This window comes from Phascolarctos cinereus, unplaced genomic scaffold (genome assembly GCF_003287225.1).
Source record: "Phascolarctos cinereus isolate Bilbo 61053 unplaced genomic scaffold, phaCin_HiC Scaffold_3;HRSCAF=262, whole genome shotgun sequence".
Classification (NCBI taxonomy): Eukaryota; Metazoa; Chordata; class Mammalia; order Diprotodontia; family Phascolarctidae; genus Phascolarctos; species Phascolarctos cinereus.
In genome coordinates this window covers 21,333,833-21,358,882 of record NW_027555736.1, presented here as the reverse complement: position 1 = coordinate 21,358,882, position 25,050 = coordinate 21,333,833, and the positions used below count along the sequence as shown (strand labels likewise).

The following is a 25,050-nucleotide window of genomic DNA, read 5'->3' as shown; positions in this document are numbered from 1 at the left end:
TTGTTGTTGCAGATGTGGGTTTGTTGACAATGTTGTCCTCTTCAGAATTTCTGTCTTGATCTTCACTCTTCTCATAATATGAATCTATGGTACATTTCTTTTTACTCATGGTGTTTCTTTATTCCCTGGCCTTTAAAGAGATTGAGCTCTCCTGCTGGGGAACAGAGGGTACTGACCCAAGCTTCTTGTGTTGGGAGCCTAGGTCTTGGTCACTGGCTTTGTGTGCTGGGGCCTCTTATGCTGGCAATTGGAGGCTGTAGGTTTCTGGCAGCTTACCTGTGTTGGGCTGGAATCAGCAAGGCTGGAACTTTCAGGAAATTCTAGGTTGCCTGCTTTTCCTTTCCTTTAGCTTTCTTCAGCTCCTTTTAGATGGGTGCTGCAGGGTGTTTATCTGCCTGGGGCCCCCTGCAGTGTTGTCTCCCTCTTTCTGCTAATGCACTGGGAGATTCCTTTTGGTAGAGTGCGAGGCACCTGGTGGTTTTCCGAGCTGGTTTCCACTGGTTCCCCCACCCTCACTGAGGCACTCAGAGGTCCAGGTGTTGCTGTTTGCCTATTTTCTAGCACCTGTGCTTCAGGATTTCTTCACAATTGGAGGCTGCAGGGCTCTGACAGCTCACCTGGTGTTGGGCTGGAACCAGCAAGTCTGGGAGTTTAGGAAGCCTTTAGGTTGTTTTCTTCACCTGCTTTCAGAATGCTGCAGGGTACTTATCAGCCTGGGGCCCCTTGTAGTTCTGCCTCCCTTATTTTTGCTGAGGCACTGGGAGACCCAGTGCTGGGCTGCTGCCCTGCTGCTCCCCGTCTTTCTTCTAGTTCAGTTGTTCCAGGGTTTTTTTTTTCTGGGGTGATATCTTCTGGGTTTTCAGAGGTTGATAAGGGAGAGTGAGAGCAGCTACCTTTTCACTCCACCATCTTGGCTCCCGGAAGTGGAAGTCTAAACTCTTTCTAAATATGAAAAGATCTTTGCAAACTTTAAAGCATTATAACTTATGTAACCCTCCCAACAACAGGTGTAAATTGCTATTATACCCATTCTACAGATAAGGAAAGTAAGACAAACAGAAGTTAAGTAACTCTCAGGTTTGTACTGCCCTTAAGCCTCTCGGGCAGGAGTGTCTCTTACTCTAAGTTCTAAACATTACCCACTGTGCCATATACCGACTCAGGACCCATTCAGCCTGCATTCATGGAGGGAAGTACCCACTTGTATGAGCTCTTGACTTCACTGAAGGGCCAAATTAATATACTGAATGAGAATGCCAGAAGTTGTTTGCATATAGTTTATTCGATGGCTTGCTGTTTGAGCCTGCAGACACTAGAACATTCCTGGGACAAAGTCTCATGGCCTTATGCTCTGCTCCAGTGTGTCTGGAGGATGGTGATCTGTTCTAAGAACCACAGTTTTTGAAAGGACTTTGATAATTTGGAGACGATGTAGTGCAGGACAACCAGGATGGTAGAGTGTTGTGAGTCTGTAGCACATGAAGATTGGAAGAAAGAACTGGGAATGTGTAGCCTGGAGAAGAGGCGATGGGTGGGGAGAGGGGGCTGGGCATGTGAGCTTTCTTTAAGTATGCGAAAGGCTGTCACATGGAAGAGAGGTTAGCTGTGTTCTGTTTGTCCCTGTAGGACAGAACCAGTTATGACAGACAGAGGTTACACAGAAGAAGAGTTCATCTTGATATCAGGAAAAACATTTAACAATTTGAACTATCCATATATGGAATAGGGAGCATAAAGTTGTGAGTGCCCATCACTGGACATCATCAGGCTGGCGGGCCACCTGTTGTGGATCTTTTTTCAGCCGTGGGTTGGTGGAGAACCTCTGAATTCCCTTCTCACTCCAAAACTTTGTGATACATACCCTGAAAAGCAGTAAAAACATAAATTTCCCTCTGGATATTTCTGTGCCAGGTGGAAGTCTCTCTCCACCCCCCAATAATATTTTATTTTTTTTCTAATTACATGTAAAGATAGTTCTCCACATTCATTTTTGTAAGATTTTGAGTTCCAAATTTTTCTTCCTCCCTCCCTCCCGTATCCCCTCCCCAAGACAGCAAGCAATCTCATGTAGGTTATACATGTACAATCATGTTAAATATATTTCCTCATTAGTCTTGTTGTGAAAGAAAAATCAGAACAAAAGGGAAAAACCATGAGAAAGAAAAAAAAAGCAAAAGAAGTTAAAATAGTATGGTTTTACCTGCATTCAGACTCCATAGTTTTTTCTCTGGATGTGGTTAGCATCTTCCATCATGCGTCTTTTGGAACTGTCTCGAATCATTGTGTTGCTGGGAAGAGCTAAGTCTATCATAGGTAATCATTGCACAATGTTGCTGTTGCTGTGTACAATGTTCTCACCAGCCAGAAGTTTTAAAACCTCCATGTTTCCTGAGTGTCCATGGTAGCTTGGGAGACTCCTCAAATGGAGCATATACTAAGGGAGTATAGTGCTAAGCAATTCCATTGAGGTCCGGCATCCAACGGAGATGTCACAGTATCCTATATGTAAAGATGAAAAGGGTCATAAGATCATTATTCTAGAGCTGGAAGAAACTCCCCTGCCATTTTACAGTTGAGAAAACTGAGACCTCAAGGGGCTAAGTCACTTGCACAAGGTCAAACAAGTGCCAAAACCAGGATTTGAACTCACATCCTCTGACTTTGTATTCTATGCTCTTTCCAATATATCACAGTAAAGTCATTCCACTGCTCCAAAATGTCCGTGGCTCCATATTGCCAGCTTGGTAAAGAGAATATTATAATTGGGTTGGGTCCCAGCGATGACTCTGAGAATGAACCATGTATACCTAAATTCATACTGTGGTTCCCAGGATTTAATCTGGGAAGGAGCTCAAACACATCCATGAGGTTTGGCTGGGGCTGGATGCCCTTGGGGTAGGCAGGCAAGCTTGTCCTTACCTAAGTCATGATGTTCTGACATTGAGTTCAATGTGTTGTTTCTTGCTCCAGGTTCTAAGAGCTGCTGAGGGAACAAATTTCTTTTTCTTAATCTCTTTTTAAACCTAATAATGATCTTCCCCTTACTCTGGCTGACTAAAGCAATGCCTTCTTCTTACAGAAGTCTTTCTTTGCTCTTTGGTGGTCAATATTGCTCACATTATCCTGGTGCCTAAGAGATTCCTCCAGACTTCTGGGGAGCTGCAAATGTTGCCTATGAGAAAGCACTGCCCCACTGCCTCACTACCCCCACCACCCTTCCCCCTCATCAACTTCTTAGCACGTCTGTTATATTTCCTTGTAAGAATACATTGACAGCGCACTGCAGGGAGAAAATAAATTAAAATTACAAATACAAATAGGTGGATAGTGCTAGAGATGCAGGTGGGGGGAGAGAGAGAGAGAGAGAAAGAAAGAGAGAGAAAGAGAGAGAGAGAGAGAGAGAGAGAGAGAGAGAGAGAGAGAGAGAGAGAGAGCATCAATAAAACTTTTTAAAATACATAGAAGAAAAGGAAACATCCAGAAAGACATGAAGATAGAATCCAAGACAGAGGTTGGATTCTACTATCTTATTAATTTTTTTTTTTTTGGTTTTAGGCAATTGGGGTTAAGTGACTTGCCCAGGGTCACACAGCTAGCATCAAGTTTTTGGTCTGAGGCTGCATGTGAACTCAGGTCCTCCTGACTTCAGGACCGGCGCTCTACCCACTGCGCAACCCTGCCACCCCTTATCTTATTAAATGTAATACATTACTGTAAATAGCAGCAGTCCATAGTATCCTATGGTTTTATTCTTTGTATACCATTGAAGTGTCTGTGTTTGTTGCTTGCTGTTAAGTTCTCAATAAAAGAGAAAATTTAAATAAAAAATAATTCTAGATTCATACATTATCTTTTAGTTCATGCTGTCATTGCCAGGAGGCTAATAGAATGGAGCAGGTTAGCTATGTAATCATGGAGAACATCTGCTTTAGTCACTTATTCATTTATTCACTCATTCACTTATTATCCACACACTTATTGGATAGTTAACACTGGACTAGGCCCTGGGAAACGTGCAAACTGTAAACAAGTCATGATCCCTGCCCTCAGGCAGCATAGGGTCTAGTCTCCAGAAGTCACAGAAAGCACAAATTGCTACCATGCGCAACCCACAACGTGGCATGATTGGTAGTCGTTGTAAAGCCACAGTATGAAGGATTGGTGATAGAAAACTGCCTTATAAGCTGAATCTTTGGACTTCAGAGCTTTCAAAAAATATGGCACAATTTCATTAAAAATAGCTTCAACTGAAATGACTTGTGTTTTCTGAAATAATAATAGTGCTGCCCACCAGTGTTTTCATTAAAAGGTACTTGGCTCAAAATGGAATTTGAGTTGGACTCCACGAGTTGGAGACTAGATCCTTCTTTAGCAGTATCTGAGGTTGGATTCTAGATGTTTTCAGGGAATGGCTAAAGAATAATAAAATAAATATTAAAAAAAAATTTATGGATGTATAGCATGTTATAGGTCATAAGGAGTTTTTACATCCACCTAATTTTCACAAGGGTGCCATAAAATATGTCCAGGGAGGCATGTTATTGATTGGGGCAAGAAGGGCATAGGGTCATGGACTCCAAGCTGGGGGAGTGATTGGTCCTTAGAGGTCACTAAGTCTAATGATTCTCATTATTCAGATGGAGAAACTGGGGCTCAGAGAGACTAGGTAATTGGCTAAAGTTCACAGAGGCAGTAAGTGGCAGAGCTGGGATTTGAACTCAGAGTCTGATTCCAAAGCCAGCATTCTTTCTGGTTCACTCAAGGTTATACACTGAGGTGTAGAGCTAGGTCTGTCTGGAGCCTAGGTCTTTGGACTCCAAGGGCTCTTTCTATTTGCCCTAAGTGCCTCTCAGAAATCATCTCATATGCCTAGACCACTTTACCTTTACCAGCACTTTGAAAACATTATCAGATGTGACCCTCACTGAACCTCCCTGAGCTAAGCTGTGCACATGGAATTCCCTTAGGCTGAGGGAAGGAAAGATCTGGACTCCAACCCTTTCAAGCTACTTTTTTTCCCTATTTTAATCTTAAAATAATTTATTTTTTTTTAATCAGTAATAAGTATTTCGGGTTAATTTCCTTCCCATTGCCTGCCCCCATCATTGAGCAAGTTTGTTTTAAAAAGAAAAAAAAATTCAGTACAAAGCTACGTAATCCAGCAAAACAAGTCTTGCATTGGCTATGTTGGAAAACTCTTATCCATTTATGCTTTTTAAGTTCATTGCCTCTCTTTGTGTCAGGTGAGTGGTCATCATCATTCTTTTGGACATGTGGCTTATCATTGTGCTGGTTGGAGTACTAAGGGCTGTCGAAGTTCTTTTCCTCTGTAATGTTGTTATTTTTGTACAAGTTATTCTGGTTCTGCTCACTTCACACTGTGTCAGTTCATAAACGTCTTCTCAGTTTTCACTATTTCATTATTTTTATGGCCCATTAATGTTCCCTCTCACTCATGTACTACACTTTGTCTAGTCATTCCCCAATAGGGGGACACTCCCCTAGTTTCCAACTTTTAGCTACCATGAAAAGAGCTGCTATAAATATTTTTATATGTGCATCTTTTCCCTCTTTCTTTGATTTATACAACTGGGTTTAGCTGAGATTTGAAAGAAGTCATGGGAACCAAAGGGAGGGAGGGAGGAGGAAGAGTATTCCAGGCATGGGGGAGAGCCAGTAAAAATGCCTGAAGTGAAGCAATAAAGTGACTCATTTGAGGACCAGAAAGGAGGCCAGTATCATTGGATCGAGAAGCCAGGGAGTGGGGAGAGGGGAGAGTAAGGTATGAGAAGACTGGAAAGGCAGGAGAGGGGCAGGCTGTGAAAGACTGTTAATGTCAAACAGAGGGTTCTGTACTTGGTCCTTGAGGTGATATGGAGATACTGGAGCTTATTAAGTAAGAGAAGGTGGCATGGTCTGCTTTAGCTTGACCCACTTGCACATCTAAGTGCGAAATGGACTGGAGCGAGTGGGGAAAAGCTTGCAATAGGAAGGTCAACCAACAAACTATTTATTTTTGTTTGTTTGTTTTCCCCTTAATAGTATTTTATTTTTTACAATTACATGTAAAGATAGTTTTCAACGTTCATTTTTATAACATTTTGAATTCCAAATTTTTTTCCTCTCTTCCTCCTCTCCCCTCTTCCCAAGACAGCAAGCAATCTGGTACAGGTTATACATGTACAAACATATTAAAACCATTTCCCTATTCATCATGTTGTGAAAGAGGGAATCAGAACAAAAGGGAAAAATCATGAGAAAGAAAAAAAACAAAAAAAAGTAAAAATGCTGGGGTGCTAGGGGGATTGTACTTGTATCTTGCTTCCAAGATCATATTTCTCCCTAGCCTCAAAACACTATCCCTGACAGTTTTCTCCCCAGCTCAAAGATTCTATCTCTGGCAATAACTCAGGAGTGGGCCCAGTGAAGTGAACTATCCCACTATCTCTCCCTGTTACAAGAACAAGCTGGCTTCTGCAGAATTGCTCTTGTATGAATGAGACCATCCTGTATCAGCAAAACTATCACGTCCTAATTCCCACAGTTGTCATATACGATCCAGAGGTCAGGTTATAGACATCAGCTCCCAAAGTTATCTTGTTATAGACATAACAGACGAAAAAGACACCTCAATACCCCTTAGGAACCCTCCCCCCCACCCCTTTCCAGTAATGAATGATGCCTGTGACCAAGGTTGTATGTTATCACCTAATTAGCATACTTGCTACAAAATCCACTGCTTTTCCTATAATAAGCTTCAGCATCATTCCTGTTAGGTTGCAAGTTCCCTAAGGAGCCCTGCCCACCATGGCAAGTTCCCTGAGGAGCTCTGTTCACCAGAATCCCTTAAGGAGCTCTGCCTGCCATATTAGCATTATAATAAACCTTTGCCAACTTTACTTAAAGCATGCTTGAGTCCGTGAATTCATTCCAGGTAATTTTTCTTGATATCAAGCCTAAATCTTCCTCTTTGTAACTTCTACTCATTTTTCTCGGTTCTGCTTTCTGGGGCCAAACAGAACAAATCCAGTCCATCTTCCACATACCAAATACTTGGACTTCAAATATAGACTTGAACATAGCTATCGTGCCACCTGTTATTCTTCTCTTCTGCAGGTTTCTTCCTTCAGTAACATGGAGATGAGGCCTTTCACAATCCTGGTTGCCTTTCTCTAGGCATTGTCCAGTTTATCAATATTTTTCCTAAACTTTCTGGTGTCCAGATCTGAACATGTGCAGATGGGATCTGATCAGAGTAGAGGACAGAGGGAGTATCACCTCCTTATTCCTGGATGTTATTCTCAGCACAACTCAACACGGCACTAGCATTAGCTTTTTCAGGTGCCACATTACTGCTGACTCAGACTGAGTTTGCAGTCCATTAAATCCAACTTCCCTTTTTTTAGAACCCTGATAACTTTTTTTCCCCTTTCTTTGTCTAATCATCCCCTCTCTGTCCTATTCCAGTAAAGTTTATTTTTTTGGACCCAAATGGAAGACTTTACATTTATCCCTGTTGAATTCCACGGTATTTAATTCAGCCCAATACTCTCACCTCTCAGAATCCTTTTGGATCCCAACCTTGTCATCCAGAGTGTTAGCTTTCCCTCCTAGCTTTGTGTTATCTGTTAGTTTGATGTAGATAATCTATGCTTTAACCCAAATCATTGATAAGAATGTTAAGCAGTGCAAAGCTAAGTCCACATTCTTTCTATCTTTTCTAAAAGAATAACATCAGATAATTATATAAAAGCTTTGCTATAATCTCAAAAAGTTGTATCTAGTACCTTCTTTACAGCCCTTAGTTTAGTAAACCCAGGCAGAAAAGGGAAAAACTGGGGCTCAAATCTAGCCCAGATCTGTATGACCATGGACCCTCTGAGCCTGGATTTCTTCATCTGTAAAATGGAGATAAAAACAAACCAACTCTCAAGGTTGTTGTGAAGCTCATGAGTCAGTAAAATATAAGAATAAAGCATAAGTAAAGGCATTCCATGCCTTAGATAAAGTATAATTGTGAGCCATTGTTATTATTACTATTATCATTATTACTATTGCTATTCTGAGTGGCAGAAGGAAGACCAAGCTTATCATCTTTCCCCTCCCCCTTCCCTTCTTCCTTTCTCCCTCTTTTTACTCATCCAAGCTTGAAATCTCAGCCTCCATCTCCTTCACTCACTTGCCAGGTCTTGTCCAGGTTATGACTATAATTGTTCTCACGTGGGTCCTCTCTTCTCCACTCCCCTCTCCCACAGCACTAGAATAATTCTGGCCCTTGTTAGCAAGTCAACAAGCATTTATTAAGTGCCTACTGTGTGCCAGCTGTTATGCCAAGTGTTGGGAACATAAAAGAGGTCCCATCTTCGACGAGCTCAGATTCTAACAATGGGCACTGTGTCAGGAACTACATAGAGAAGATAGAAAGGTATCTGAAAGAAGGCATATTTTCCTTGTCACTTGTTCATTTAAAAACTTGTCTTTTTTATTGGTGAACTTAACAATCACAAAAGACCAAGCAAGTCAAAGAACAAAAAAGAGCTGGAAGGCTGTTTGTAACTTTTGTCATGTCTGATGTGTTTTTATAAGAACATATATAATAGATGTATATGATTTAGTAGGGTAGTTAGTTGCTAAGCCTCAGGAAACTCCCTAAGACAGTAAATCTGATGATTTAAACTTGAGATCTGTGTAGGTGAAGGGTGTTCCCACCCCAAAGAAATCACAGGTCCCTGACATATGCATGAATCACCCCTCACTTGTGGCTATTATGATAGCCTCCACATCAGTCCCTCTGCAGACAGCCTCTCTCTTCCTGATAGATGGGGCTGACCATGTCACCCCTCTCCTCAAAGCTCCTCAATAGCTGCCTATTGTCTGCAGATCAAGATGCAGACTCCTTTGCTTGGCATTGGGCTCCTTCCACAATTCGGCCTGCTTAAGCTCCCTTTCTGTTCTTTTTGCACATTCCCTCCCAATACACACTCTATGTTCTGGATAAACTGGACTGGTAGCTATTCCTTTGACCAGACCAACATCCGTGGGGCTCATTCCACAGGACAATTAGCCAAAGGTTTTGGATATGTTTAGCTCTGAGATTCCTTTCTCATCTGGGCTGGACTGTAGCTGTGGAGGTCCTTTCCAAGCCCCAAGTACTGTGATTCCATGGTTCTTCCCCTCCCTCTACTCCATCCCTAGGCCTGGGAAGTAATCTTCCACCTACTAAGATCCTTTTCTTCCTTCAAGACCTATTTCTAATGCTACCTCATCCAAGCAGTTTTCTTTGTCACCCCAGATAAACACACCCAGGCAAAAGGGTAAGTAAGGGTAAATAAGACAGCTGAATTTTAGAATCGGAAATCTTCAGTTCAAATCCAGCACCTGCTCTTACTACCTGTGACTTTGGATAAATCTCTTGACCCCAGTGAGCCTCATTTACCTCATCTGTAAAACAGCCCTTGAGGTCCTTTTGGGCTCTGTGATTCTCACAGCCTCTCTCTGCCTTCATTTCTCTGTTGATCTCATTCTATCTTTTTCACATGTGTTGGGTGCATCACCTATCCTCTCTAATAAATCTAGTGAATCCCAAGGGGCAGAACTTGTTTTGTTTTTCATGCTTGTATCCCCAGCACCTAGCATGAATGTTTTGCACTTAGTAGGTGCCTTGTATTGCATCACAATGTCCCCCCAAACTGTAAGTACTCTTTGATCCCCAGTACCTGACACAGAGTGTGTGCTTAACAATGCTCATAGGTTGATTGTTACCATGTCTTGACTATAGGGTACACATAGAATATTTAGTGTCCCAATCTCCTTTTAGATTTTAAAAATTTTCAAATGCACAGAATACTGGAGTGTTCTATCACGACTGGCTTCCATGCTCAGTCAGGACTCCACTCTGCTTCTCTAAGTGATCATAATAGCTTTAGAGTGCAAAGGACCTGAGAGATCATTTAGTCTCAAATCTCGAATTTTATGAGTAAATAAACTGAGGCACAGAAAGGTTAGGATTAGACTTGCCCAAGGTCTCATAGGAAGGAGCTGGATTTGAATCCAGGCCTTCTGACCTTCAAGTGGGTGCTCTTTCCACTGGACTGCGCCGATGGAGGCTCCCCACAGGATAAGATTGTGTCTTAGTATCTGGCCACCAAGGCTGCTTTGAAGATTCTGAACAAACAAGGTGAGCAGACATATTCCTTCCATATCCCTGCTTATTCAAATCTGTCTTTTCCTTTAAGGCCCAGCTCAGCTCCCACTTCCTTCCTTGGGTCCTCCCTGATTCTCTTTCCTCTCCCACCCCGTTATTAATGTTCCTTCCCTCCTCATATTGCCTTGTCTTTCTGTACCTAGGTGGCCCAGGTGATAGATTCAAGAAGACTCAAGTCTAAACTCTGCCTGCGACACTTGCCAGCTGTGTGACTCTGACTAGATCGCTCAAAAGAGTGTCCTCTCAACCTCCTGTTTAGTGTCATTCCTGCCTGCCCTGCCTCACCTTCCAGAGCCCTGTTACTCTGGGCAGGCTTCCTTCTCCTCCCGCCCCCCCCCACTCTCTGCCACACTTTGGAACAGCTGATGATTGCCTCAGACTGGCAGCAAGCTATATCTGGGTGACCAACACACCCTGTATCAGCATTTCCTAATACACAACTGTTTACAGAAGGCCTCAGAAACTCCCCCTCTCTCCTAGTCATTGCTGCCTCTCGTAGGAAGGAGAGGAAGCTGACTGGGCAATGCACAGAACCAACACTGGAAGAAGATGCGGGTCAGAGTCTCAGTACTGCTATTTACTTGCTGCGTTACCTTAGCCGAGTCATTTTCCCTGGGTCTCAATATCTTCACCTATAAAAAGGGGGGCTTGGGTTGAGTTCAGAAAAACATGGAAAGACTTCTACGAAATAATGAAAAGTGAAATGAGCAATGCCAAGGGAACATTGCACATAGTAACAGAAATTTTGTCCTCAGAACAACTTTGAATGACTAATTCAGCTTGGACATCACAAATATTCAAAGCAATCATAAAAGACTTAGGAAGGAAGATGCTATTGACCTCCAGAGAAAGGACTGATAAATAGGAGTATGGTTTTACATATAGGAATACACGTATGTATGTGTGGATATAGATTTGTGTTTAATTGTAGCCTTCTCTAGGATGGGGTGAAGAAGGTAGTAGAAAAAAATAAAAAGTGCACAGAAGAGAACAAAAGAAAACTTAGAAGGAAGCACAGAAAAGCAAGGGAGCTTTGAAAATAATGTAGGGTATTTACTACATAGGTTAAAAAAAAGTGAGCAATCTGAAATGGAAATTCACGATTATATATTGAATACTCTCTTTATGTTGTGCTGTGTACATGGAAATGTTGGGGTTTTTTTTTGTCTTTTTGTATTTAAGTTCAAAATAAATTTTAAAAGAAAAGAAAAGAAAATGTGTCAGTGCACAAAGTACATTGAGCCTGAAAGAAAGAGGAGAGGAAAACTGGTTTGGATCATTCCTGTCTCCCCAGAGGTCACTCAAGGCTGAAACCCAGACTAGTGGCTCTCTTATCCACCAGAAGAGGAAATAGATGCAGTTTGTAGCCTAATTTTGGGGAACTGAGCTTTAGTAAAGGAGGAGGGGTCAGAAAGTAACAGGGAATACATTAAAAAAAAAAGGTGGAAACTCAGATCTGGTTTAATGAAAGCTCACTACCACAGATAGACTTATAGAAAAGATACTAAAAAGGAAAAGGAAAAAGAAAGGTAAAACTAAATTATGCTTCACAAGTAATATATGAAAGAAAATGTTCCAAAGATACTGGATGGAAGACAGAATCCTCATGGCTCCCCAGATATCATGGAACAACAAAGAAACTACAGAATGGTTTGAAAAAAAGAAACGCAATTCATAGGAGAAGAAATTAGGAACAAATTTAGATCAAAAGTTTTATCTTTCATCATTCAAAATATAATTCAATGCAGAATTCAAAATAAAAATTAGGTTTGGAAAAACATCCAGAGTGGAGAATCTCTAAAGATGAAGAAGCTGTGAAGAGATTAACAGATTTGGAACTCAAAAAATGGCAGAAGAAAATCAACAGACAAGAAGACAATTAAAATGTAAATTCCTGTAGTGCAAAAAATAAAAATAAATGAGAAGAGGTGCTTAGAGAAGGATCTAGTCACTACCTGATCTCTAAAGTACCTTGCAACTCAGAATTCTAAGAAATATGATTCAGGCACCTATGCATTAGTCTTTGATGCTAAAAGCTGATGGACCCATATGTTCATTAATTCATTCAACAAATATTTATTGAAGACCTAGGTGGCACAGTGGATAGAGCACCAGCCTTGAGTCAGGAAGACTTGAGTTCAGATCTGGCCTCAGAAACTTATTAGCTGTGTGACCCTGGGCAACTCACTTAACTCTGTTTGCCTCAGTTTTCTCTTCTGTAAAATGAGCCAGAGAATGAAATGGCCAACCACTCCAGTATCTTTGCCAAGAAAACCCCAGATGGGGTTTTGAAGAGTTGGACATGACTAAACGACAACATTGTGTTTTCTTAGTACCAGAAAAGGCTGCTGAGAGAGACCAAAGCAATATTCTTTAAAAAGTTAGGCTGTCTTTCCTCCTATTCCCATAATGCCCAGTAGACTATAACCTCCTTGAGGGCAGGGACTGTTTTTTTTTTCTCTTATCTTTATATGATTAGTTTTCTTAATAAGTGCTTACTATGTATGAGCGAAGTGCTGGTTGGGTGATACAAAGACAAATGGAAAATGAAAAACTGACCTCAGGATGCTTGCATTTGACTGGAAATTAAAGGAATGAAGCTAAAGAGATTCTTGAGCTATGGTGTGGCCTTGTAGATAGAGCCAGCCTTGGAATCAGAAAGACCTGATCTTAAGTCTCACCTCTGACATTTATTGAATGTGACTCCAGGCAGATCCTGTTAGCTCTCTGTGGGTCCAAGCAGCTCTCTGAGACTCTAAGTCCTGGAACAGACACCAATCTGCATTGGCAGAGGGAGTTTTCTCATTGTACTTACCTTTCCCAATTAATTATGGCAGCCAGATGGCATAGCGGTTAAGAGCTGGAGCTAGAGTCAGGAAGACCTGAGTTCAAATCCAGCCTCAAACACTTACTTACAAGCAATGTGACCCTGGGCAAGTCACTTAACTTCTGTTTGCCTCCATGTCCTCATATGTAAAATGGGTATAACACTAACATCTACCTGCCATGGTTGTTGTAAGAATCAAATGAGATAATATTTCTAAAGTGCTTGGCATAGTGCCCAGCACATATTAAGTGCTATACAAATGTTAAAAAAAAAAAAGTAACTGACGTGTCTGGTCCCACGTCCTCACCCCCAATGCTTTCTGGATTGGATTGGTTTCGCCAGGATGTCCCACGATAGTACACCACTCAAGACCACCCTTCTAAACACTGTGCCACTCCTCACCACAGTGATAACCACAGGCTTACCCCCCAGGGCCATAGGGCTCTCTCTCTTATTACTTGGGCCTAATTACTGTTCCTCCCTTGGGGGTGGAGAGGGAAGAGAGTCTCAATTTTCAAAAAGGAATGTGTCAGTTCAAGGGGAGGAATTTCTGATCACAGAATCATAGATTCTTGGATTTGGAAAGGACCTTGGGCAGAGACTGATCCAACCATCTACAATTCCCAACAAACAGTTCTCCAGCTTCTGCCTAAAGACCTCAAAGGAAGGATCTCTTGGGGTGGCTTGTTTCACTTTGGTATGACTCTAATGTCTAGGAAGTTTTTCCTGTGGCTTCTCCAAACTTTGTGTGTCTATACGTGTCTCAAACATATTCCTTCCGTATCTCTACTTATTCAAACTTTTCTTTGCCTTTAAGTCCCAGCTCCAGTTCCATTAGAATGCTGGACCTAGACTCAGGAAGACTTACCTTCCTGAGTTCAAATCCAGCCTCAGGTACATACTAGCTGTTTGACCCTGGTCCAGTCACTTCACCCTGTTTGCCTCAGTTTCTTCATCTGTAAAATGAACTGGAGAAGGAAATGGCCAACCACTCCAGGATCTCTGCCAAGAAAACCCCAAATGGGGTCATAAAGACTCAGACAAGACTAAAATGGCTGGACAACACTTCCTCCATTGGGTCCTCCCTGATTCCCTTTCCTCCTCCCCTACACCCCCACATTGTTAATATTTTCTCCCTCTCCAAATTGCCTTGTATTTCTGTAGCTAAGTGGTCCAGGTGATAGAGACAAGAAGACTTGAGTCTGAACCCTGCCTCAGATACTTGCTAGCTGTGTGACTCTGACTAAATCATACAAACTTTCTGCACCTCAGTTTCCTCATCTATAATATGAGGATGATAATAACACCTACTCTACTGGTCCTATTATCCTCACAGGCTGGTTGTGAGCATCCAATAGGATCATATATGTAAAACTCTTTGTAAAACATCGAAGCACCATGGATAGAGCACCGGCCCTGAGTTCAAATTTGGCCTCAGATACATTAACACTTACTAGCTGCGTGACCCTGGGCAAGTCACTTAACCCCATTGCCCAACCAAAAACAAACAAAGAAACAAACAAACAAACAAACATCATAGCATCATATATAGGCTAGCTATTGTTATAATTTATATTTTGTTATGGTCCCTCCAACCTTTAAAATGCAAGCTTCCTGGAAGACAGGCACTGCTGTGCTTTTCTCTTTGCACTGAATTCAGTGTCTGGAAATATAGCAGACAACAAAGATATTTGTTGAATTGAATTAACGCATAGCTCTCATTTGGAAGCAGTTCTCTCTGGATTTTTCATTGGTTGTAAATAACTCTTCCTAGCTTTGTGTCCTGGGTTATTTGGGGCTGGGTATTCTTCCCCTAGCTGTTCATGCACAGTAACTGGGGGAAACCCTGTCTTTGAGACCAAAGAATCTGGTTCTGTCACTAACAATGAGACCTTGGGTCAGACCCTTCACCTCAGGGCAGAGGTGGGAGGTGGGAGTGGGTCTCACTTTTCTCCTTTGAAAAAAAAAAACAAAAACGAGGAAGACAGTCTTGATCATTGCCAAGCTCCTTTTTGGCTCTAAATCCATGATTCTCTGAATTTACTCCTTCACATAAACATGAAATCTATCTTTTTCTTAGCCCAAATATTCTTAACTAAACTGTTTTTTTCCTTATTTTTTTTTTGTTTCTCACTTGTTGACCCCTTCCCTTTTTTTTTTCTCCAACTCTGTATATCCGAGATTGCTTGTTCTCGATCCTGAGCTGGCTCTCACAAACCTTTAAACCTGGAAAGCCACTTAATCCTCAGAGGAGGAGAAGGAGAAGAATCTCATAATGACTCATATCTCATAGTCAAGAATTTCATAATCAACTAGAGTTCATTAATAAATTGAGACAGGTATTTGGGTCTCAGAGAAAGACTGTTCATCACAGGACCCAAACTAGCAACTCTAGTGATGAGCGAAGAAACATAAAATACATTTCAGTCATGGATATAGTGGGAATAGAGTAAGGACTTCAGGACACAAAGCTTTGTGGCAGAGAGAGGAAGACACCTGGGCCCCTGAGCTCCTGGAGAGGCTACCTAGAAATTGCTACTGGGTACCTAGTACTACCTAGAAACTGCTACTAGGGGAAAGAGGAGGAATGAGGTAGATCCAGGATCTGTGGCTTCAGTGGGTAGAACAGAAGAAGAGAAGTGGCAACAGCTGGATTTCTATTTTATGGATGGGGTGTTCAGGGAAGAGTATCACCTCTAATATGAGAACTTGCTGAGCCCTTTTCAGGGCTGCTTATCCAGTTCTGGTGTCCACCTGCCACCAACTCTCCCCTGTGGCTCCAAGAAGCTGTGGCATACACAGTGGTCACACTCCAGTAAAACTGCCTTGGCAGACGGGCTAAACCAGGTTGAGGGTAACCAACAGTGAGTTAGGGGGATGTCTGCCCCAAGCATGTAAAGACTTCCTCTGGCAGAATGGGCAGATGAGGACAATTTGTTCCAACGGCCATGAAGACAGCTGAAGCAGGCACTGTGGAGCACTTAGAGCTTGGTCAGACATTGAAGACACCAAGGTTGTCCACTGCATCCTGGGTCATCTTGACTCTTGTCCTGCCACAGGACTTTGATGACTCTGGAAGACAGAGTAAAGCTGATGACTTTGTGCTGCTCAGCCTCACATCCAATTCACCCACTGGAAATGCCTTTGGACAAAACAACAACCATTTTAATCAATTGTCTGTGCTTCATAGGTACCAAACTCAGTGGCTTTTCCCTACCAAAGGTGTAAAAGTTCTGTCACTTTCCTCTAAATGTTGGTGTCCCAAGGCAAAGCTTTGCAGTTCTCACCATGGTTACCTTTTGGATGTGAAGATCTAGGTTTCATCATTATCATCACCATCACCATCACCACCACCACCACCACCAACAACAACAAAAACCCAGAACCATTAGCTGTATGACTGTGGGCAGGTCACTTAATCTCCTTCAGCCTCAGTTTCTTCATCTGTAAAAACAAAGACAATAATAATTGCGCTAAGTGGCAGCATGGTGTAGTAGATGAAGACTGCTAGCCTCAGAGTCAAGAAAAACTCATGAATCTGACACCCACTGATTGGGTAACCCTACCTCTTAGCACCCTAGGACATCCCTGGAGATTAAGTTAAAGAGGAGTTGCCATTACACTTCCCTGGAGGGAGTTTCCACACTGTGAGTTCTTTGAGCCATTGAAATCACAACTGTAGACTCCCCACGTTCCTAAAAAAGAGAGAGAGAGAGAGAGAGAGAGAGAGAGAGAGAGAGAGAGAGAGAGAGAGAGAGAGAGAGAGAGAGAGAAAGATAAGGGGAGAGGAGGATGGTTTGAAATCCTCAAGATCAGCCACTGGGGAGATTCAAAGCCTTGGTCCCTTTAATTAGTATGACTTCAAAGTACAGGGGAGTGGCTTTGTTGGCATCCATCACCAAAGGAAGAACAACATGTACAAAAAGGAAGAAACACATGGTGAGAATAATAAGCCAGGGACAGAAAGTTTGGGTCAGCAGGAGAAGCAATGGACCCAGACATCTGAGGCTGGCAGGGTTGCATCTGTCCCTCGGTGCCCGGGTTTTTGCAGTCTGCAATCTGTACTTGGCCCTCCAGAACCTCAGTTTCCTTGACTGAGGGTAAGCTGCTGGGCTAATGTGGGTTGCAGATTACTTAGAGAGAATATTGTGCTTTCAAGGAGCCAGGGATACTCATAAAACACCCAAAAGGAGCTCATTCATTCTGCCAGATATTCTGTGTAAACTGAGTTTTCCACTAGATTCATGACCCCCTTTGGGGTTTTCTTGGCAGAGATACTAAAATGGTTTGCCACTTCTTTCTCCAGCTTATTTTACAGATGAGGAAAAAGGGGCAAACAGGGTGAAGTGACTTACCCAGGGTCACACAGCTAATAAGTGACTGAGGCAGACTGGAACTCAGGTCTTCCTGACTCCAGGCCCCACTCTCTATCCACTGTACCGTGTAGCTCCTCTCCCCCTAGGATTAACTTCCCTTTAAAAGAGGTTCCTATTCACCCAACTTTTTGAGGGAAGGAAGCATTGTGACATGGAATGGGCTCTGGATTTGGCCCAGGCTTACTCTGCCATTTACCACCTGTATTATATAGTCCAATCCAACCTACTTTTTTTGTAGACAAGGAAACTGCACCATTCCTGAAGCATAAGCCCTCACCATTACATTCCCTAGCACAGTGGAGAGCACTAGCTCTGCAGTCTGAGGTCCTGGGCTCAAATCCCACCTCTGATGAGAACACCTGTGTGACGTTGCTCAAGTCACTAACTTCCCTGGGCCTCAGTTTCCCCATCTGTAAAATGAGGGGGTTAGAGCAGATAAACTCTGAGGTCTCTTCTATCTCTAACTCTATTAGCCTGTGACCTCGTTCAGGACAAAACATTTTTCTGGGCCTCATTTTTCTCATCAGTAAAGTCAGGATGTTAGAGCAATGAGTTGTAATGTGGTGCATCTGGAATTGAGATCTAGGTTCCAATATAGCCTTTGACACCAATTGTGTGATCCCTGATGAGGCTCTTAACCTCCCTGATTCTGTTTCCCTACTGATAAAAGGGGAATGGTACTGTCTACTTACACACAGTGGTTGCTGTGAGCCTCAGTTGGAGGGGAGTTTGCAAAGTGAGAGATTGTTGGGACAGTCTGGCTCAGGCAACCTGGTTTCGAATTCTGTCTCTATTGCTTACTATTTGTGGCACCTTGAGTGAGGTATTTAATTCTCTAGGCAGCAGCTTCCTCATTTTTGCAATAAAGACTTGGAGTAGAGGATCTCCTTTCCAGTTAGAAATCTGTGTTCTGCAGATTTTAAGGTGCTGAATGAATTTCTGCCATTATTATGACCTGGGGTGGGTCCCTTAATTTGTCTGAGACTCAGTTTCTTCATATGTAGGATGAGAAGGTTGGAGGAGATGATTCCTAAGATCCTTTGGTGAAGTGGTCCCCACCATGCTGGAGTTTATAATAATACGTAATATGTATATAATAGACAGGAAGATAATAGATAATAATTTACACATATGCAGTCCATCTGAAAGTTCGTAAACCCATCCATGATCTCATTTGCCCCTGTGAGGTGGGTACTATTGGTATCAATCCCCCTATTTTACAGATAAGAAGCCTGAGGCACAGAAAGGATAAGAAGCTTAGAAGATTAGGTTTGGAATGAGAGTGTCTGGATTTGACCTCAGGCTCTAGGAGTATGTTGGAGCCAGCTCCAACTTGTTCCTGAGAACCAATTGCTAAACTTTCAGTGTGAGCAACTATACCTCAGAAATCCACACATGCTACAAATAACAGCTTGATTTATTATTTTTTTGATTGTCTAGACTTGAGAACAGGAAGGAGAAAATGTTCAGAATGCAGTTTAAACTTTCAGTGTCCTGAGCTGTTGTTGTCGTCGTTATTTTAGATCTGGTAGTTAAACATTTACCAGCAACCCCATGCCTGGCTCTGTTACTAGCTGAATGTGAGTTTGGTCAACCACTTACCTGTTTGGGATTTAGTTTTCTAACCTGCCAAATGAGAGGGATGGGTTAGATAAGCCTTGCAGGAATTCATGGATTCACAGAAGTGACAGGGAGAAGGGAGGGGGCTTGGGGACAGACTGCAAAGGTATGGGTGGATATGCAGGGTACAAGAATGGATTCATCAGTAAATCACAAAATCTAGTGCCATGAGGGATTTTAGACCTGATCTAGTTCAATTGCCTTATTTTACAGATCAGGTAATTGAGGCTCAGAGAGGTCTAGTTTCTTGTCCTAAGGCACACCGGTAGCAGTAGGTAATACCTCCAGAAGTGGAATTCCTAGGACTCTGAGCCTCTCTTGAAAATCAGCTTCTCAGCAGGGGATTTCAGCAGGTGTTCCTCCAAGCAATAAACTCTCTCTTAATAATCATGGATGATCTCTGAGCCACTGAATTAAGTACCAAGGGAACCGTAGAGGCTGAGGCTGGTGTGCTCACTAGGTGTTTCTCAACATGGAATCATGAACACCTGGTGTGCAGAAAGGCACCTGGACAGAGCCTGGACAGAAAGTACAAGGGGGTAAATCTAAGGAATGACTTCGTTGCCACAGGCGATATCGCTCCTAAACCTTTCTTCCCAACATCATAATGGCTGTTTGTTTCCCAGTGATCAGTCCTATTTCTTCACATTTCGTTCATTCCTTTATTCATTCACTGAACATTTACTATGCTTCTACTGTATGCAGAACACTGTGCTGTAAGCTGGGAAAAATGCAAAGGTCAGTTTAAACTGCCATTCTGTAGTTTACAGTCTAGTGAGGAGATAGTAGTAATTCATACACATGCAACCCATCTGAAAGTTTGCAAAGTGCTTCCCATAGATGCTGTCATTGGACCTTGTGAGGTGGGTCCTGTTGGTGTGAACCTCCCTATTATACAGATGAGGAGCCTGAGGAACAGAGAGGAAAGAGCCTTGCCCAGAGTCTTATAAGTAGAAAGCCAAAGAGCCAGGATTTAAACCCAGGTCTTCCAGACTCCAGGGAACCACTGAAACAGCTGTTGATAAAATACAAAAATAAGGGTGAGTGAATCAGTGAAAGGCAATGTAGGTCAGAGACAGAGAATAGAAAAACCAGGGAAGGCTTCTTGGAACAGATTGCCTTTGAGTTAGATTTTAAAGGCTAGGTATGAATTCAACCAACGTAGAGGGAGAGAAAGGACCTTCTAGTTACAGGGACTAGTACGAGCAAAGACCCATAGGTGGCACAACACAGCATTTTTGGGGACAGAGAAAAAGACTGTGATTCTCTGTGAATACTGTACCACGCATAGAGGGGAGCAGTGTGAAAGAAGCCTGGAAAAGTGGGCTAAGCCAGATTGTGAAAAACCTTGAATGCCAGACAAAGAAGGTTGAAATTCGTTTGGGAGGCAATAGAGACGCACTGAAGATTTGTGAGCAGGGGGCTGACGGGACCAAACCTTAATGAAAGAAAACTGTTCTGGCAGTCAGATAAGGATGCAAATGACAAAAATAACAAGAACACACACACACACACACACAGAGTTGAAAGATTTGCATAGCACCTTCCTATATTATCTCATTTGGTTCTTATAATAATCCTGTGAGCTAGATGCTATGATGACCTCTATTTCACAATTGAGGAAACTGAGGCTGACAAAGGTTAATGATTTGCCCAGGGTGATACAGTAACTAATAGGCATTTGAAGTAGAACTTGAATTCAGGTCTTTTTGACTTCTAGTCCTGGACTTTATCCATAGCACCATCCAGCTCCTCAGAGAGGTCAGGAAAGATAAGAGGCTGTTGGAATAATCTAGGTTGGGTGACACTGAGGGTCTCACTAAGGTGGTGGCAGTGAGGCAGAGAGGACAGGTGCCAAAGATATCACAGAGGTGGAATTGATATGACTTGGTAGTTGTTTGGACATGCTGGGCAAGGGCAAAGGAAGCCAAAAATAAACCCAAAACTTCAAATGTGGGAGACCAGGGGAAAGGCAGGACCACGGACAGATTGAAGTAAGTCAGGACATCACTGGTCCACTTTCTTCAGTTACCTTTCCTCTCTTGAATGAAACAATCTTGGGACTTTCCTCTTCTGTACGAGGGGATGGAAATCAAACCTGTACTCCCCCAAAACAAAAGCATTGGATAGGAGTGGAAGAAAGAAAGGTGATGTAGGATGAAGGAGGAAGAAATGGCTTAAACACGAGGGGTAATGCTTACCTCCATAATCTGTAACATAACAAAGACATATTCAGATAGAATTTTGCAATTTTAAAAGCCCTTTCACATATGTTATTATTTCTTTTGATTATCCCAACAACCATTTGAGGTGGCAATGGAAAGTACATTCCTCCTCCTAACCATTAATTAGTTACACAAAAGCATCACAGACTCTCATCACTAGGATCTTTAGTCTCACATGTCCGGTCCATTGTAAGGAGGATTCCCGATCAGGTATGAACCCAATGGCCTCCTGAAGTCCCTTTTAAGATCCTCTGATTGGTTGTATTCAAATACAAACTTGATTACTTGATTAAACTGTTTCATTTAACCTGCTATTCTCTTCCCTCCTCCCCCATTCCCACCACTTTATAGGTCATAAGATTTAGAGCTAGAAGCAATCAGAGATGTCTAGCTGAATCTTCTTCTAGATTTGTGGAAACTGAGTCCTAGAGTGGGGAAGAGGAGGAGCCAGCACAGCACAGCTTAGTGGGAAACCAGGGCATAGAGGGCTGAAAGAGAAGTCAAACAGGTTGGAGCAAAAGACTAGGGGCTCACTTGGCTGAATCTGTGGTAAAGGGGATTCTTGAGTGAGGTGTGTGTTAAACCAGGCAGCTCCTGAAATCGGTTCTGGGATTCTGGGTTTCCTACTTACCCATTAAAGGTGAACCAAAATGCCACCTCTAGGAAGCCTTCTATGATTCCCCTGCCTCCACCCAGAAACAGCCATCCTCCTGGTTCCTCAACTAGCATAGAGGTGGAAGAGTCCTCAGAGGTCATCCAGTCTTACTCCTTTGTTTTACAGATAAGGAAAATGAGGCCCAAGGAGTCAAGGCACTTGCTCAGGGTCACACAGGTTTTAAGTATCAGAGACAGGTATTGAACCCAAAACTTCTTGTACCTCAGTACTTAACTTTGTATCTCTAATGCATATCATAGTTGGGGTGGTGTTTACTTCTCCCATTAAATGATTTCTAAAATCCCTCCACCTTTAGCTATCAGCCTATTATCGTACTAGATTGTAAACTCCTTGAAGGCAGGGCCTGCTGTCGTCTAGACTTTGTATCTCACCCAGGGGCTTCTTCTTTTCCATTACCCAATTGGCAATTTCAGTCCCCTAAGTACAGCCTTCTTCTGCTCCGCTCTAACTGCACTTCTCGTGGAATACTGCGTGACACAAATATCTGGGTTAGACTCTGAGCTCTGTGGGCAAGAGTCCGCTCCAAGACATTGCCTTATCTAAACTTTGTATCTCTTTCAGCCACCAGCAGGCTTGGTAGATAGTAGGTGTTCAATAAGTAGTTATTGTAACTGGATGTTCTCGTATCTTCTGTGTATAAATTTGGCCTCCCATTTAAAAGAAACTTTCTAGTGGGATAGTTCTAGAAGTTGGAGGCCACCCAGCAAGCCCTTCACTTCAGAGACTTATCTGTTTTGCATTGGTAGTTTGTGGCAGGGATTGAGATTTGAACCCAGGTCTTCCTCTATCTAAACCCAACCTATGCACTAAGCAATTTTGCTAGGTAGTAGTCAAAAGCTCCCCTCGAGTCACTGACAATGTGACCAACTGCTCAGACTTAACAATTTTTGCCCCTTCTCCTTGAAAAAACCTTGGGGTGGGAGGAAGGCAAAGGACACTGTGGTTTAAGGGGAAGACCTGGATTTAGAGCCACGGCATGAGTTCAAATCCTGGTTCTAACCCAGTCATTGACCTAGGACAAGACCCTTCTCTTTTCTGGGCCTCAGTTTTCTCCTCTGTAAAAATCAGAGGTGGGCAAGATGACCCTTGAGGTCCCTGCCAGCCTTGAATCTATGAATAAATAAGCATTCCTCTGTAGTCACTCTTGCTTCTCCATGAGTAATCCTCTCCCCTCCTCCTGGGTCCGGCTACTTTCAACTTTTACAACCTTCAGAGCTGCTGTGCCCACATGAGACAGAAAACCTATTTCTTTCTCTCCTTCTGTGCCTTCTTGAAGCACTGACTTCTAATTTGACCAGAGACTCTTTGCCCTTCAATTCCCTAGGGAGTTTTAACAGGCTTCCTTATACTAGTTTCACTCTGGATTCCAACACTTCTCTTCTCTGGACTTCAGTTTCCCAACCTGTAAAATAAGTGTGTTGAGCCAGATGATGGCCGAGGCCCTTTCCAGGGTTAGTTCCCTAGGGCTTGGGGATGGGGCAGGCCATGCAAAGACAGCTCTCTGGCTTGTGGCCTTTTGGCGGGGGACTGGACAAGCAGGGAGGGTCAGTACAATAGGGAGGACACTTGTGAACAGGAGAGACATAAAATGACCTTGGCTTCCTCTTCTGCAATCCCATTATCCCTGGGGGTCCCACCTTGACTCTTTAACTTTATTCTATTCTAACCCAAACATCCTCCCCTTCACCCTAAGATCTGTGAGTCAAACATACCACCTAAGCATTCAGTCAGCTCCCTGGAGTGATCTGTGGGCCATTCCTGGAGTCAAAGTCTGAGAGTCTAACAAGTTCCAAGCTGTCTCTTTTGTTTTGGCTCCCCCAGTTTCCCCCTCGGTAAAATGGACACGCCCTTTTTACCATCCACTTCTCTGTACTTTTTACAGAGAAGCACTTTGGGATCATACAGTTTTGCGATCATACAGTTTCGATCTGGAAAGGATCTTGGAGATGGCTTCGGGTCCCTTAATTTTACAGAAACGGAAACTGGAAGTCCCCTATTTCATTGAATATCCATTTCCTCCCTTGAAAAATCATGTGGCCCTGGCAGGCGAACAACTTCCTCCAATTCCGGTCTGTCACCCCAAAGTCAATGCTTTTTCCACTGCACCCAAATGTGACAGCCTGGGGCTTTGAATCCCAGTTTCTGGACTTCTAGGCTGTGTGGCTTAGGTCCTTTTCTAGGCCTTAGCTTTGCAATCTGTAAAATGAGAGGATTGCACCCGATGATGGTTCTTAAAACTCAGACCTTAAGGCACTCTGTAGAGGGAAGCTATTCTTGTCAAGGACAATGAGCTGGTAAAGTTGGGTAGTTTCCTAATGGCTGACATTAACATCTGCTTGGGGGCGGGGGTAGACTTGTGATTTTTTTGGAACAGGGAACTTGCGATCCCCATTAGACCCGCAGCTTCCCGACAGCAAGGAATGTATTTGCCTTTCGTTGTACCCTCGTTAAATAGCACGTGCCTGGCACCTAGTAGGCACTTAACACATTACCTGTGGACTTGACTTGTAGAAAGGAAACCGTCCACCCAGAGGTATTGTGTCTGGGCACAGAGTAGTTGTGATTTCCCCAGGGTCACACAGCGTGTGTTTAGAAACACGCCTTCCAGGATCCGAGGCTGGCTCTCCTCTCACCCCTCCTTTCCTGACATTTATAGATCGCTTTTTCCCCCCTTTAAATAAAATCAAGTTAAAATGTGCACCATCTTGTTACATCCATAAACTCATTTCCCCCTTAGAACGATCCTCGGAGGTAGCTACTACAATTGCAATTTCTCCCATTTTATAGATGGGGAAATTGAGGCTCACAAAAGTTAAAGAGATTGGCCCAGAGTCACACAGCTAGTGAGTGTCAGCGGTGGCATTTGAACCCAACTTCGTAAGCGCCCAGCTCCACTCCCAGCCAGCGGGGTTGCCCGGGAGAGCTGGCTCCCTCCCCGGCCGTGTCCGGAGCCCCGAAGACTCTTCGGCCAGCCTCCCTCCGTCTGTCCCCGACCCTAGGCGCCCAGCAGGGAGACAAGCGAGCGGAGCTAGCGAGCTAGCAAGCGAGCGAGCGCCCCCACCACCAGCCTCGCCGCCTCCGTCGCCTCCTCCTTCTTCTTCTCCTCCTCCTCCTTCCCCCGC

General features: G+C 43.1%; 1 long non-coding RNA gene across 4 annotated transcripts; it reads right to left on the bottom strand.

Moving 5' to 3' along the window:
- Positions 1-14,578: 14,578 nt before the first annotated feature.
- LOC110216444 (uncharacterized) lies at positions 14,579-24,985 on the bottom strand. 4 transcript variants are annotated; one of them, XR_013485149.1, is made up of 4 exons: positions 23,641-24,985; positions 21,060-21,125; positions 16,328-16,475; positions 14,579-16,103 (listed from the first exon to the last, which is right to left on the bottom strand). It is a non-coding gene; the product is annotated as an uncharacterized LOC110216444 (long non-coding RNA). The 4 variants fall into 4 exon arrangements; XR_013485150.1 differs by lacking the exon at positions 21,060-21,125 and adding an exon at positions 16,598-16,726 and having other exon boundaries at positions 16,319-16,475; XR_002326771.2 differs by lacking the exon at positions 21,060-21,125 and adding an exon at positions 16,598-16,726.
- Positions 24,986-25,050: the final 65 nt, after the last annotated feature.